Source organism: Phyllobates terribilis, unplaced genomic scaffold, assembly GCF_046119375.1.
Source record: "Phyllobates terribilis strain yellow unplaced genomic scaffold, ASM4611937v1 Scaffold_4__5_contigs__length_816908805, whole genome shotgun sequence".
Taxonomy (NCBI): Eukaryota; Metazoa; Chordata; class Amphibia; order Anura; family Dendrobatidae; genus Phyllobates; species Phyllobates terribilis.
The window spans coordinates 510,290,036-510,304,262 of NW_027362764.1; the positions used below are offsets into that span (position 1 = coordinate 510,290,036).

The window sequence follows — 14,227 nt, forward strand, 5'->3', positions numbered from 1 at the left end:
CTGGAAATTTGCAGGAGGCAATGCAATTAGCTATACGGGTGGACAGGAGACTGCGTGCAAGGGTTAATGAGAGTAAATCCTCTGCCATGTTAGCTCCGAGTCTTGAGAGGGTCTGTACTGACACTGGAGAGCCGATGGAGATTGGGGCGATGTCACCCCGCTCTCAGGAAAAAGACCGCAGGTTTTCTGAAGGTTTGTTCTTTTATTGCGGCAAATCTGACCATTTCATTAAGAACTGTGTGCTTCGTATGAACAAAGAAAAAAAAAAAGGTCAGTTACGCACGTATAGCCTGTTTAAACACTAAGGGTGTATTTCTTTCTGCTACTACCGCAGCTCAGGAAGAATTAATTGAATTTCGGGTATTTGTGGATTGTGGTTTAACTCTGAATGTGATTGATGGGGGATTCTTGGAAAAACTTCATTTAAAACCCAAACCTTTGTCATCCCCTAGTAAAAGTATATAAAAAAGTTCTTAAGGGCGCTGGTGGGTATAGTTAAGTTAACCTGCAGCACGTAGTAAGGGGCACCATATACCACATAAGCATAAAACCTAAAATAAACGAGATCTACTGCGCTGGTATACTCACTTTAAATGACACGAGAGGTTAAGGAGATAAAAAATATATTTTTATTTTTATTCATACAAAAGCTAGTTAAAATAAGGATAAAATATGAGGCTAAAAATTCCCAGAAGAAGCGAGGTTCGGTGGAGGAATATGAGCGAAATATCAGTGGATTATTCTCGGTATGTCCAGGACGTACAGGTACCTGTGAAGGGTATATATACTATGGTAAGTATAGGAATAGTTGGCGGATTATCTTATTAGTATGTAGAGATTTTAGTTACCTGAAACGTAATTAGGTGGTGGAAGAGTAATCACATATGGATGCCTCTGGTTAGTTCTCTTGAACCTGTCAGCTGTGAGTAAAAGAAGGGGGGCTAATTATTAAGAGACAGGGTATTGCCACGTTTAGAGTTTGAGTTTGGGTATTTTACCTGTATAGTAGAAATCTTAAATAAGTGGAGGGGTCTGTATATATCTGGTAGGATTAGGGGGGGTACTCCCCTGGGTTACTGCAGAGACTATAGGGTACTATAAAGTGGAAATAGAAAATTAAAACGTTAAAACGTATATAGATCTAAATAGCACACTTATCACAGTTTATCTTACCCGTAGGGAAGTAGTTTTGTGGATCTAGAGGGTAGTAGTTGTCCAATGGTGGTGGATGTAGTCACAATATAGTCATCCAGACTAGTGTAGTCATCAAGATTAGTTATACCACCTAGGGGAGCTATGTGTCAATTGTGGTTATTATAAATAATAACTATTATAAATACAGTACTCATAGGTAAAAAGAAAAGTAAAATGATCTCTTATATATATATATATATATATATATATATATATATATATAGAGTTACGTACTGCTGCAATAAAATGAGAGGTCTTACCACTATTGGCTCTGTGTGATGGAGAAAGAATCAGCTTTGGAGTAGGTTGAGCTGTATAGAAAAAATCCTGGTTTGTAGCAAAAGGTAGAGAGTAGAGATGAGCGGTGTTCGACTAGAACTGTTCGCCAATCTCAAATTCGAGCTGTTTTGGGCGGTGTTCGAGTTGTTCGACGAACCCGAACGATTTGCAAAAAATTCGGCTGTTCGAGGTTATGTTCGATAACTGTTCGTGCACCAAAAGCGTGTCCTGCATGTCTGGCGCTATTTAGAGCACCAATCATGCAGGGATTGTCTGCCACTCACTGTAATGCCACAGCCATGGTGGTTGTGGCATTACAGTGATTGCCCAAATCGATGGGAACAGTGCCAACAGTGAAACATGAAAAGCCGGCAATTCAGCAGCGGCATACACCGGTACCCGACAATTTAGAACCGAAAGAATAGAGCTTCACACATAGATTAGATACATATAAACATGTCAGCCACATATATACGAAGTACAGTGAAAGTGCTGCTTACTGTACTTGTCATTTAGCGTAAAGGATTTATCAAAAAAAATATTAGTGTTTTCATGCACCGTCTCTTTAAAAAAGCCGGCCGTCAATTCAGCAGCGGTACCCGACAATTTATAACAGACAGAATAGAGCTTCACACATAGATTAGATAGATAGAAACATGTCAGTCACATATATATGAAGTACAGTGATAGTGTTGGTTACTGTAGTTGTCATTTAGTATTAAAATAAAGGATTTATTATTAAAAAAATTGGCGTGGGGTTCCCCTTAATTTTAGGCTCTAGCGGAGGTTAAGCAGACGGCTGGGGCAGATGTTTGAAGCCTGGGAAGGGGGTAATACCCACGGAGCTTCCCAGGCTACTAATATCAGCCCCCAGCTGAATACATAGCCTTTACTAGCTATTAAAATGGGGGACCCCCCCAAAAAAATGACGTGGGGTCCCCCCTAATTTAATAGCTAGCAAAGGCTAGGCAGACAGCTGGGGGCTGATATTAATAGCCCAGGAAGGGAGCCATGAATATTGGCCCCCTCCCAGGCTAGAAACACCAGCCGTCAGCCGCCCCAGAAATGGCGCATTCATAGGATGCGCCAATTCTGGCACTTAGCCTCGCTCTTCCACGCTGCCCTGGTGCGGTGGCAGGGGGTAATAGGGTTGGGGTTGATGTCAGCTTATAATGCCAGCTGACATCAAGCCCAGGTTAGTAATGGAGAGGCGTCTATAAGACACCCCCATTACTAACCCCATAGTCAAAGTTAAAAAAAACACAAACACCCAGAATAAAGTCCTTTAATTGAAATAAAGACACAATCCTTTATTGTTCTAAATTAAACCATACTTACCGTCACGCCCATTCCAGCTGAAGCCAACGATCTCCTGCAATAAAAGAAAAATAATAAAGCAACCTCATCCTTACCTTTCCATGGTTCCCACGACAGCTTCAGCTCTGCTACATCGAGATGACAGGCTGGACCGCAGCAGAACGCTGCCATCCAGCCTCTCATCCCGCAGACACTGAGAAGCGCAAGCTTGCTTGCGCTGCTCAGCGTCTCTCTGTGACGACATCCAGATGAGCCGAGTTCATGTCCAATGAACTCGGCTCACCTCATGCACGTCACTGACAGCGTGGGAAAATTCTCACGCTGAAGCGGTGAGTGCAGGAGAATTCTCCCACGCTGTCAGTGACGTGCATAAGGTGAGCTCATGTCCAATGAACTCAGCTCACCTCCTGCACGTCACTGACAGCGTGGGAGAATTCTCCTGCACTCAGCGCTTCAGTGTGAGAATTCTCCCACGCTGAAGTGCTGAGTGCAGGAGAATTTTCCCACGCTGTCAGTGACGTGCATGAGGTGAGCCGAGTTCATTGGACATTAACTCGGCTCATCTGGATGCCCTCACAGAGAGACACTGTGGAGCGCAAGCAAGCCTGCGCTTCTCAGTGTCTGCGGGATGACAGGCTGGATGGCAGCGTTCTGCTGCGGTCCAGCCTGTCATCTCGATGTAGCAGAGCTGAAGCTGTCATGGGAAGCATGGAAAGGTAAGGATGATGTTGCTTTATTATTTTTCTTTTATTTCAGGAGATCGTTGGCTTCAGCTGGAATGGGCGTGATGGTAAGTATGGTTTAATTTAGAACAATAAAGAATTGTGTGTTTATTTCAATTAAAGGACTTTTTTCTGGGTGTTGTGTTTTTTTTAAATACTTTACTAGAAATTCATGGTGGTCATGTCTAATATTGGCGTGACCCCATGAATTTCGGGCTTAGGGCCAGCTGATAATGCCAAGCTGGCCCTAACCCCTTTATTACCCAGTGAGCCACCGCATCAGGGCCCTGGATGAGTTGGGTACAGCGCCAGAAGATGGCGCTTCTATGAACGCGCCATTTTCCGGGGTGGCTGCGGACTGCAATTTGCAGCGGGGGTGGCCCAGAAAGCTTGGGCCTCCCTGCGCTGCGGATTCCAGCCCCCAGCTGCCTAGTTGTACCTGGCTGGACACAAAAACAGGGCGAAGCCCCACGTCAATTTTCTTTAAATTATTTCATGAAATAATTAAGAAAAAAAGGGCTTCCCTATATTGTTGTGTCCGGCCAGGTACAAATAGGCAGCTGGTGGTTGGGGGCAGCCCGTTCCTGCCTGCTGTACCTGGCTGGACACAAATATAGTGCGAAGCCCCACGTCAATTTTTTTTAAATTATTTCATGAATTTCCTGAAATAATTTAAAAAAATTGAAGTGGGGCTTCGCACTATATTTGTGTCCAGCCAGGTACAGCAGGCAGGAACGGGCTGCCCCCATCCACCAGCTGCCTATTTGTACCTGGCCGGACACAACAATATAGGGAAGCCCTTTTTTTCTTAATTATTTCATGAATTTCATGAAATAATTAAAAAAAATTGAAGTGGGGCTTCGCACTATATTTGTGTCCAGCCAGGTACAGCAGGCAGGAACGGGCTGCCCCCAACCACCAGCTGCCTATTTGTACCTGGCCGGACACAACAATATAGGGAAGTCCTTTTTTTCTTAATTATTTCATGAATTTCATGAAATAATTAAAAAAAAAGTACGTGGGGCTTCGCCCTATTTTTGTGTCCAGCCAGGTACAACTAGGCAGCTGGGGGCTGGAATCCGCAGCGCAGGGAGGCCCAAGCTTTCTGGGCCCCCCCCGCTACAAATTGCAGTCCGCAGCCACCCCGGAAAATGGCGCGTTCATAGAAGCGCCATATTCTGGCGCTGTACCCAACTCATCCAGGGCCCTGGTGCGGTGGCTCACTGGGTAATAAAGGGGTTAGGGCCAGCTTGGCATTATCAGCTGGCCCCAAGCCCAAAATTCATGGGGTCACGCCAGTATTAGACAGGACCGCCATGAATTTCTAGTAAAGTATTTAAAAAAAACACAACACCCAGAATAAAGTCCTTTAATTGAAATAAAGACACAATTCTTTATTGTTCTAAATTAAACCATACTTACCATCACACCCATTCCAGCTGAAGCCAACGATCTCCTGCAATAAAAGAAAAATAATAAACCAACCTCATCCTTACCTTTCCATGGTTCCCACGACAGCTTCAGCTCTGCTACATCGAGATGACTGGCTGGACCGCAGCAGAACGCTGCCATCCAGTCTGTCATCCCGCAGACACTGAGAAGCGCAGGCTTGCGCTCCTCACTGTCTCGCTGTGACGGCATCCAGATGAGCCGAGGTCATGTCCAATGAACTCGGCTCACCTCATGCACGTCACTGACAGCGTGGGAAAATTCTCACGCTGAAGTGCTGAGTGCAGGAGAATTCTCCCACGCTGTCAGTGATGTGCATGAGGTGAGCTCATGTCCAATGAACTCAGCTCACCTCCTGCACGTCACTGACAGCGTGGGAAAATTCTCCTGCAATCAGCGCTTCAGCGTGAGAATTTTCCCACGCTGTCAGTGACGTGCATGAGGTGAGCCGAGTTCATTGGACATGAACTCGGCTCATCTGGATGTCGTCACAGAGAGACGCTGAGCAGCGCAAGCAAGCCTGCGCTTCTCAGTGTCTGCGGGATGACAGGCTGGATGGCAGCGCTCTGCTGCGGTCCAGCCTGTCATCTCGATGTAGCAGAGCTGAAGCTGTCGTGGGAACCATGGAAAGGTAAGGATGAGGTTGCTTTATTATTTTTCTTTTATTGCAGGAGATCGTTGGCTTCAGCTGGAATGGGCGTGACGGTAAGTATGGTTTAATTTAGAACAATAAAGGATTGTGTCTTTATTTCAATTAAAGGACTTTATTCTGGGTGTTTGTGTTTTTTTAAACTTTGACTATGGGGTTAGTAATGGGGGTGTCTTATAGACGCCTCTCCATTACTAACCTGGGCTTGATGTCAGCTGGCATTATAAGCTGACATCAACCCCAACCCTATTACCCCCTGCCACCGCACCAGGGCAGCGTGGAAGAGCGAGGCTAAGTGCCAGAATTGGCGCATCCTATGAATGCGCCATTTCTGGGGCAGCTGACGGCTGGTGTTTCTAGCCTGGGAGGGGGCCAATATTCATGGCTCCCTTCCTGGGCTATTAATATCAGCCCCCAGCTGTCTGCCTAGCCTTTGCTAGCTATTAAATTAGGGGGGACCCCACGTCATTTTTTTTGGGGGGTCCCCCATTTTAATAGCTAGTAAAGGCTATGTATTCAGCTGGGGGCTGATATTAGTAGCCTGGGAAGCTCCGTGGGTATTACCCCCTTCCCAGGCTTCAAACATCTGCCCCAACCGTCTGCTTAACCTCCGCTAGAGCCTAAAATTAAGGGGAACCCCACGCCAATTTTTTTAATAATAAATCCTTTATTTTAATACTAAATGACAAGTACAGCAACCAACACTATCACTGTACTTCATATATATGTGACTGACATTTTCTATCTATCTAATCTATGTGTGATGCTCTATCTTTCTGTTCTAAATTGTCGGGTACCGCTGCTGAATTGCCGGCCGGCTTTTTTAAAGAGACAGTGCATGAAAACACTATTATTTTTTTAAATAAATCCTTTACACTAAATGACAAGTATAGTAAGCAGCACTGTCACTGTACTTATTATATATGTGACTGACATGTTTCTATCTATCTAATCTATGTGTGAAGCTCTATTCTTTCTGTTCTAAATTGTCGGGTACAGATGCTGAATTGCCGGCCGGCTTTTTTAAAGAGACGGTGCATGAAAACACTAATATTTTTTTTAATAAATCCTTTAGACTAAATGACAAGTGCAGTAACCAACACTGTCACTGTGCTTCTTATATGTGTGACTGACATGTTTCTATCTATCTAATCTATGTGTGATGCTCTATTCCTTCTTGTCTAAATTGTCGGGTACCGGTGTATGCCGCTGCTGAATTTGCCGGCCGGCTTTTTTAAAGAGAGTGTCTTCTGAGCAGTTTGTCAGCTTTTGGACACCTTTGCAGGTGTTTTCTATGTGTTTCTATGTGTTTTTGTTTGCCTGCCATTGGTTTTAACGGTGTTCGACGGTGTTCTAAGGTGTTCGACGAACAGTTCGACGAACAGTTCCTCGAACATCCCGGTGTTCGACGAACCGAACCGAACCCGAACACTACGGGGGTGGCTCAACACTAGTAGAGAGCGCTGGTAAGTGTTTTAAAGCTGTTTCTTTCAACGGTGGTGCTGATAAGGATTCCTTGGGGCGGTGGAGTCTGTCGTTCGTGCACGTGTAGTCCCGGATGGGCACGTGCTGCTGGAGTTGTTACCTTTGTCGGCGTCCTGGTTAGAATGCTTGCTTCGTGGGGACGGGACTGCTGGATGTCAGGGCTGAGGGCGTCGGAGTCCCGGCCGGAGACTCTGGCACCTGCGTGCAGCACCCGAGGAAAGAAAGATGATGATCTCAGTAGGACCTGCGTTGCGTAAGGTCCTACTAGTCACGTGACTGGGAGACGGAGAGCAGGAGAGGCCACACTTCCTACGCGTTTCGGATACTACGGTATCCTTCGTCAGGGATGGTCATGATTCTCACTGCTCTCATTATATACCCGCCAAAGCTTCTGGGAGGTGTTTGTGGTTAATTATCATTAAAAGCAAAAAGTTCAATTCCGGTGTTTAGGCCCCTTGGCCTCAAAGAGTCCATCTTAAATATCCATTCTGTTTCCTTTTTAGACATTTGTTTAATGTAATTGCCATTCCTCCAGTTTTTTTGGATAATCTGTATCCCTATAATTTCCATGTCTTTTATGGATCCTTTGTGCTTATCTTTAAAATGCTTGGATAGGGGATGTCCCTCAAATTTGTTTTTAATATTTCTAACGTGTTCACTGATCCTTTTATTGAGAGCCCGTATGGTCCGTCCAACATATAATTTTTTACATGGACACTTTAACCCATATATCACACCTTTAGTGGTGCACGTAATCTGGTCTTTTATGGGGAATTTTATAAGTCCATGAGAGATGTGGCTTTGTTTTTTTGTGTGTAGAGCTTTACATATTTTACAGTCTCTACATGGAAAGAAGCCCACAGTATCTGTTGTGTGGAGGGGCTGTGGATTTTTGATTGTAGGTGCCACTTTTATGCCAATGTTTTTAGCTTTCTTAAAAATAAATTGGGGGTATGGAGGTATCAAATCCCCAATTATCTTATCATCCTTTAAAATGTCCCAGTGTTTTTTAATGATAGTTTTAAGTATATTAGAGTTGGAGTTGTAGGTGGTAATAATGGGCACTTCCAGTGTGGGTTCCATACGTATGGGGTAGTTCGTATTCTTGGAGTTATTAGTTATTAATAGTTGGCCGCGTGGAATTGTTTTAATCTGATTTTTGTTTTTTTGTAGAAAGTCTTGTTGGTACCCTTTGACAATAAATTTATCTGTGAGGAGATTCGCCTCTTCGTTAAAATCTGATGTTTTTGAGCAATTCCTGCGTAATCTTACATATTGACTCTTTGGTACATTTAGGAGCCATCTGGGTAGATGACAACTATACAGATGGATATATCCGTTTGTATCCGTGGGCTTAAAAAAGGTGTTAGTACATAGTTGTTCATTATCAATGAAGATGTTTAAGTCCAGGAAGTTAACTTGTTCTTTGCTAATGGAGGCAGTAAATTTCAAGAAGTATTCATTTTGATTAATATCCTCTAAAAATTGGTCTAGGGCTGGTGGGCTGCCTGACCAGATGAAGAGGATATCATCTATAAACCGACGCCATAAGACTAGGTTAGAACGTAGGTGTCCTTCTGGGTAAATGTTAGAATGTTCCCACATACCCACATATAAATTTGCATAACTAGGTGCAAATCTCGTACCCATAGCGGTACCCCACCTCTGGGTATAGTAGTTCTTACCATATTTGAAAGAGTTGTGATTCAAGATGAAGTACATACATTCCTCTATGAAGTGAATTTGTGTGTCTGGTATATTACTTAGCTTTTTTAGAAAGAAAGTAGTGGCTTCACAGCCTTTGTGATGCTGAATCACCGTGTAGAGGGAGGTAATGTCCAATGTACCTAGGATATAATGTTTTTGCCATTGGATTTGGCTTAGCAATTGAAGAGCATGTTTTGTGTCCTTCAAGTGGGCAGGTAATTGTGGTACTAAAGATTGGATATGGCGATCCACATATCTTGAAAGATTGGAGGTGAGGCTCTGGATACCGGATATAATAGGTCTACCTGGGGGGTTCACTAGGGATTTGTGTATTTTAGGGAGGTGATAGAAGATTGGTGTTCTGGGGTGAAGGGTCTGTATATAATCAAACTCATTTTTGTTTAGGAAACCTTCATTGAGGCCTTTTTCAAGGAGAACTTTCATTTCTCTTAGATGTTCTCTAGTAGGGTCCTCTTTTAGTAGTTCGTATGTACGGGTGTCGTTAAGAAGTCGCATAGCTTCCGCATGATATTGCGAGTAGTCCAGAATTACTATGCCTCCTCCTTTGTCCGCTGGGCGTATGGCGATATTTTCGTTATTAGCCAAACTATGCATTGCTGTGCGTTCCTTGTTGCTGAGGTTATTTTTAAACCTCATGCATTTTTTCTCACTAATTCTTCTAATATCATCCACGACATTTTTTTGGAAGGTTTCCATTGATTCTGAATATTCATGGATAGGGTGAAAATTAGATTTTTTCTTTAGATCTGTGTGTATAAACATAGAATCTGCAGATGTAGAAAACGTAGTTGGACATGTTTTTTTCTTGAGAAAATGTTTTTTAAGAGCTAGATTACGCATGAATTTTTTTACTCCTATGAAGGCATCAAATTTATTGAATTTTGTGGATGGGGCATATTTTAACCCCTTATTTAATAGTTGTATTTCATTTGGTTGGAGAATGTATTGACTTAAATTAAAAATTGATGTAGTTTTTGTTGTGTTTAATTCCTGAGATTGTATCTTTTTCTTTTTGGCGAATTTCCTCCCCCTACAGCCCCTCTGACGTTTCCTCGATTGGCCACACGAAAAAAATCCGTGGTAGTAGGTCTTTTTCTAACTTGTGGATGTTGGAGATTTCTATCTTTGGGTCTGGTATCGGTATTAATATGATTGATAGTATTCTGAGAGGGCAAGCAGGTAGATGTAGAGGGTAAGGAGAGAAGGGGGGGAGGGGGAGGAGAAGAAGGAGAGGGAGGGGAAGAGAGGAGGGGGAGAGGAGGTGATTCTACTATGTTTTGTAATGCCCTGTATCTATTGTGAATAGAAATAGGGGTCCCGATATTATTTAAATCTGATTCCTGGTTATTAGGTGTTTCTCTATTCCTTGGGGTGATGTTACGTTGGTTGTCATCTTCAGGAGTTGGATGTATAGAGAAGTCTTCTGGGTTGGTTATAGGGCTAGTTGGACTGGCATCTATTTGGTCAATGATCTTATAACCATTCTCTGTAATTAATTCACTTAGAGTGGGTTCAGGGATGCAGTCCCTGCCAAATTTTTTGCGTTTCCTTTCAATGATCTCTTGCTCTTTATTATCTATTCTATTTATAAAATTTTTAGATAATTTGATAATAGCTGGGTGGTTCTGGTGGGGTTTAATGGTTCGAAATAGTTTAGAGATTTTACTCTTACTTTCCATAAGTTGCTGTTTCCTTTTCTCTATAATGAATATTACAGCTTGTTTAGAGAAAGATTTAAACATGTCTTCCCACTCAGTTAGGGTTGTTGGATCACCTATGTCTCCTGATAGAGGTTTTGTGACACATAAACCCGCTGGAAATGTGTCATAGGTCAAATACCTTTCCAGTGTAGCCACTTCCCATAGGTCATGCATTTCTTTTAGTAGTAATTGCTCCAATATTTTGAGCGATTCTTTAATATGATCTAAGTTACCTGTAGGGAGAGAATTAGTGGATTCTTGTCGTATGTTAAAAAATTTTTGGATGTTTTGGATTCTATCAGTTCTATGAGTCCAGAGGTCACTCATATTGATTGGTAGTTTCCGGATCTACTGAAGTATTTAAAGATATTGGATCTCGAGACGTCTGGGGCTAATTTTAATATACTCGTGTCATGTGTGCCCACCGCTGCCACTTACTATGGTGGTGTACAAGTAAAAGTATATAAAAAAGTTCTTAAGGGCGCTGGTGGTTATAGTTAAGTTAACCTGCAGCACGTAGTAAGGGGCACCATATACCACATAAGCATAAAACCTAGATCCGGAAACTACCAATCAATATGAGTGACCTCTGGACTCATAGAACTGATAGAATCCAAAACATCCAAAAAATTTTTAACATACGACAAGAATCCACTAATTCTCTCCCTACAGGTAACTTAGATCATATTAAAGAATCGCTCAAAATATTGGAGCAATTACTACTAAAAGAAATGCGTGACCTATGGGAAGTGGCTACACTGGAAAGGTATTTGACCTATGACACATTTCCAGCGGGTTTATGTGTCACAAAACCTCTATCAGGAGACATAGGTGATCCAACAACCCTAACTGAGTGGGAAGACATGTTTAAATCTTTCTCTAAACAAGCTGTAATATTCATTATAGAGAAAAGGAAACAGCAACTTATGGAAAGTAAGAGTAAAATCTCTAAACTATTTCGAACCATTAAACCCCACCAGAACCACCCAGCTATTATCAAATTATCTAAAAATATTATAAATAGAATAGATAATAAAGAGCAAGAGATCATTGAAAGGAAACGCAAAACATTTGGCAGGGACTGCATCCCTGAACCCACTCTAAGTGAATTAATTACAGAGAATGGTTATAAGATCATTGACCAAATAGATGCCAGTCCAACTAGCCCTATAACCAACCCAGAAGACTTCTCTATACATCCAACTCCTGAAGATGACAACCAACGTAACATCACCCCAAGGAATAGAGAAACACCTAATAACCAGGAATCAGATTTAAATAATATCGGGACCCCTATTTCTATTCACAATAGATACAGGGCATTACAAAACATAGTAGAATCACCTCCTCTCCCCCTCCTCTCTTCCCCTCCCTCTCCTTCTTCTCCTCCCCCTCCCCCCCTTCTCTCCTTACCCTCTACATCTACCTGCTTGCCCTCTCAGAATACTATCAATCATATTAATACCGATACCAGACCCAAAGATAGAAATCTCCAACATCCACAAGTTAGAAAAAGACCTACTACCACGGATTTTTTTCGTGTGGCCAATCGAGGAAACGTCAGAGGGGCTGTAGGGGGAGGAAATTCGCCAAAAAGAAAAAGATACAATCTCAGGAATTAAACACAACAAAAACTACATCAATTTTTAATTTAAGTCAATACATTCTCCAACCAAATGAAATACAACTATTAAATAAGGGGTTAAAATATGCCCCATCCACAAAATTCAATAAATTTGATGCCTTCATAGGAGTAAAAAAATTCATGCGTAATCTAGCTCTTAAAAAACATTTTCTCAAGAAAAAAACATGTCCAACTACGTTTTCTACATCTGCAGATTCTATGTTTATACACACAGATCTAAAGAAAAAATCTAATTTTCACCCTATCCATGAATATTCAGAATCAATGGAAACCTTCCAAAAAAATGTCGTGGATGATATTAGAAGAATTAGTGAGAAAAAATGCATGAGGTTTAAAAATAACCTCAGCAACAAGGAACGCACAGCAATGCATAGTTTGGCTAATAACGAAAATATCGCCATACGCCCAGCGGACAAAGGAGGAGGCATAGTAATTCTGGACTACTCGCAATATCATGCGGAAGCTATGCGACTTCTTAACGACACCCGTACATACGAACTACTAAAAGAGGACCCTACTAGAGAACATCTAAGAGAAATGAAAGTTCTCCTTGAAAAAGGCCTCAATGAAGGTTTCCTAAACAAAAATGAGTTTGATTATATACAGACCCTTCACCCCAGAACACCAATCTTCTATCACCTCCCTAAAATACACAAATCCCTAGTGAACCCCCCAGGTAGACCTATTATATCCGGTATCCAGAGCCTCACCTCCAATCTTTCAAGATATGTGGATCGCCATATCCAATCTTTAGTACCACAATTACCTGCCCACTTGAAGGACACAAAACATGCTCTTCAATTGCTAAGCCAAATCCAATGGCAAAAACATTATATCCTAGGTACATTGGACATTACCTCCCTCTACACGGTGATTCAGCATCACAAAGGCTGTGAAGCCACTACTTTCTTTCTAAAAAAGCTAAGTAATATACCAGACACACAAATTCACTTCATAGAGGAATGTATGTACTTCATCTTGAATCACAACTCTTTCAAATATGGTAAGAACTACTATACCCAGAGGTGGGGTACCGCTATGGGTACGAGATTTGCACCTAGTTATGCAAATTTATATGTGGGTATGTGGGAACATTCTAACATTTACCCAGAAGGACACCTACGTTCTAACCTAGTCTTATGGCGTCGGTTTATAGATGATATCCTCTTCATCTGGTCAGGCAGCCCACCAGCCCTAGACCAATTTTTAGAGGATATTAATCAAAATGAATACTTCTTGAAATTTACTGCCTCCATTAGCAAAGAACAAGTTAACTTCCTGGACTTAAACATCTTCATTGATAATGAACAACTATGTACTAACACCTTTTTTAAGCCCACGGATACAAACGGATATATCCATCTGGATAGTTGTCATCTACCCAGATGGCTCCTAAATGTACCAAAGAGTCAATATGTAAGATTACGCAGGAATTGCTCAAAAACATCAGATTTTAACGAAGAGGCGAATCTCCTCACAGATAAATTTATTGGCAAAGGGTACCAACAAGACTTTCTACAAAAAAACAAAAATCAGATTAAAACAATTCCACGCGGCCAACTATTAATAACTAATAACTCCAAGAATACGAACTACCCCATACGTATGGAACCCACACTGGAAGTGCCCATTATTACCACCTACAACTCCAACTCTAATATACTTAAAACTATCATTAAAAAACACTGGGACATTTTAAAGGATGACAAGATAATTGGGGATTTGATACCTCCATACCCCCAATTTATTTTTAAGAAAGCTAAAAACATTGGCATAAAAGTGGCACCTACAATCAAAAATCCACAGCCCCTCCACACAACAGATACTGTGGGCTTCTTTCCATGTAGAGACTGTAAAATATGTAAAGCTCTACACACAAAAAAACAAAGCCACATCTCTCATGGACTTATAAAATTCCCCATAAAAGACCAGATTACGTGCACCACTAAAGGTGTGATATATGGGTTAAAGTGTCCATGTAAAAAATTATATGTTGGACGGACCATACGGGCTCTCAATAAAAGGATCAGTGAACACGTTAGAAATATTAAAAACAAAT

At 41.8% G+C, this 14,227-nt stretch overlaps 1 long non-coding RNA gene across 1 annotated transcript; it reads right to left on the reverse strand.

The window, feature by feature from the left end:
- Positions 1-842: 842 nt before the first annotated feature.
- LOC141264398 (uncharacterized) lies at positions 843-1,244 on the reverse strand. The gene is made up of 3 exons (XR_012319920.1): positions 1,174-1,244; positions 999-1,095; positions 843-920 (listed from the first exon to the last, which is right to left on the reverse strand). It is a non-coding gene; the product is annotated as an uncharacterized lncRNA (long non-coding RNA).
- Between the last annotated feature and the right edge of the window lie 12,983 nt (positions 1,245-14,227).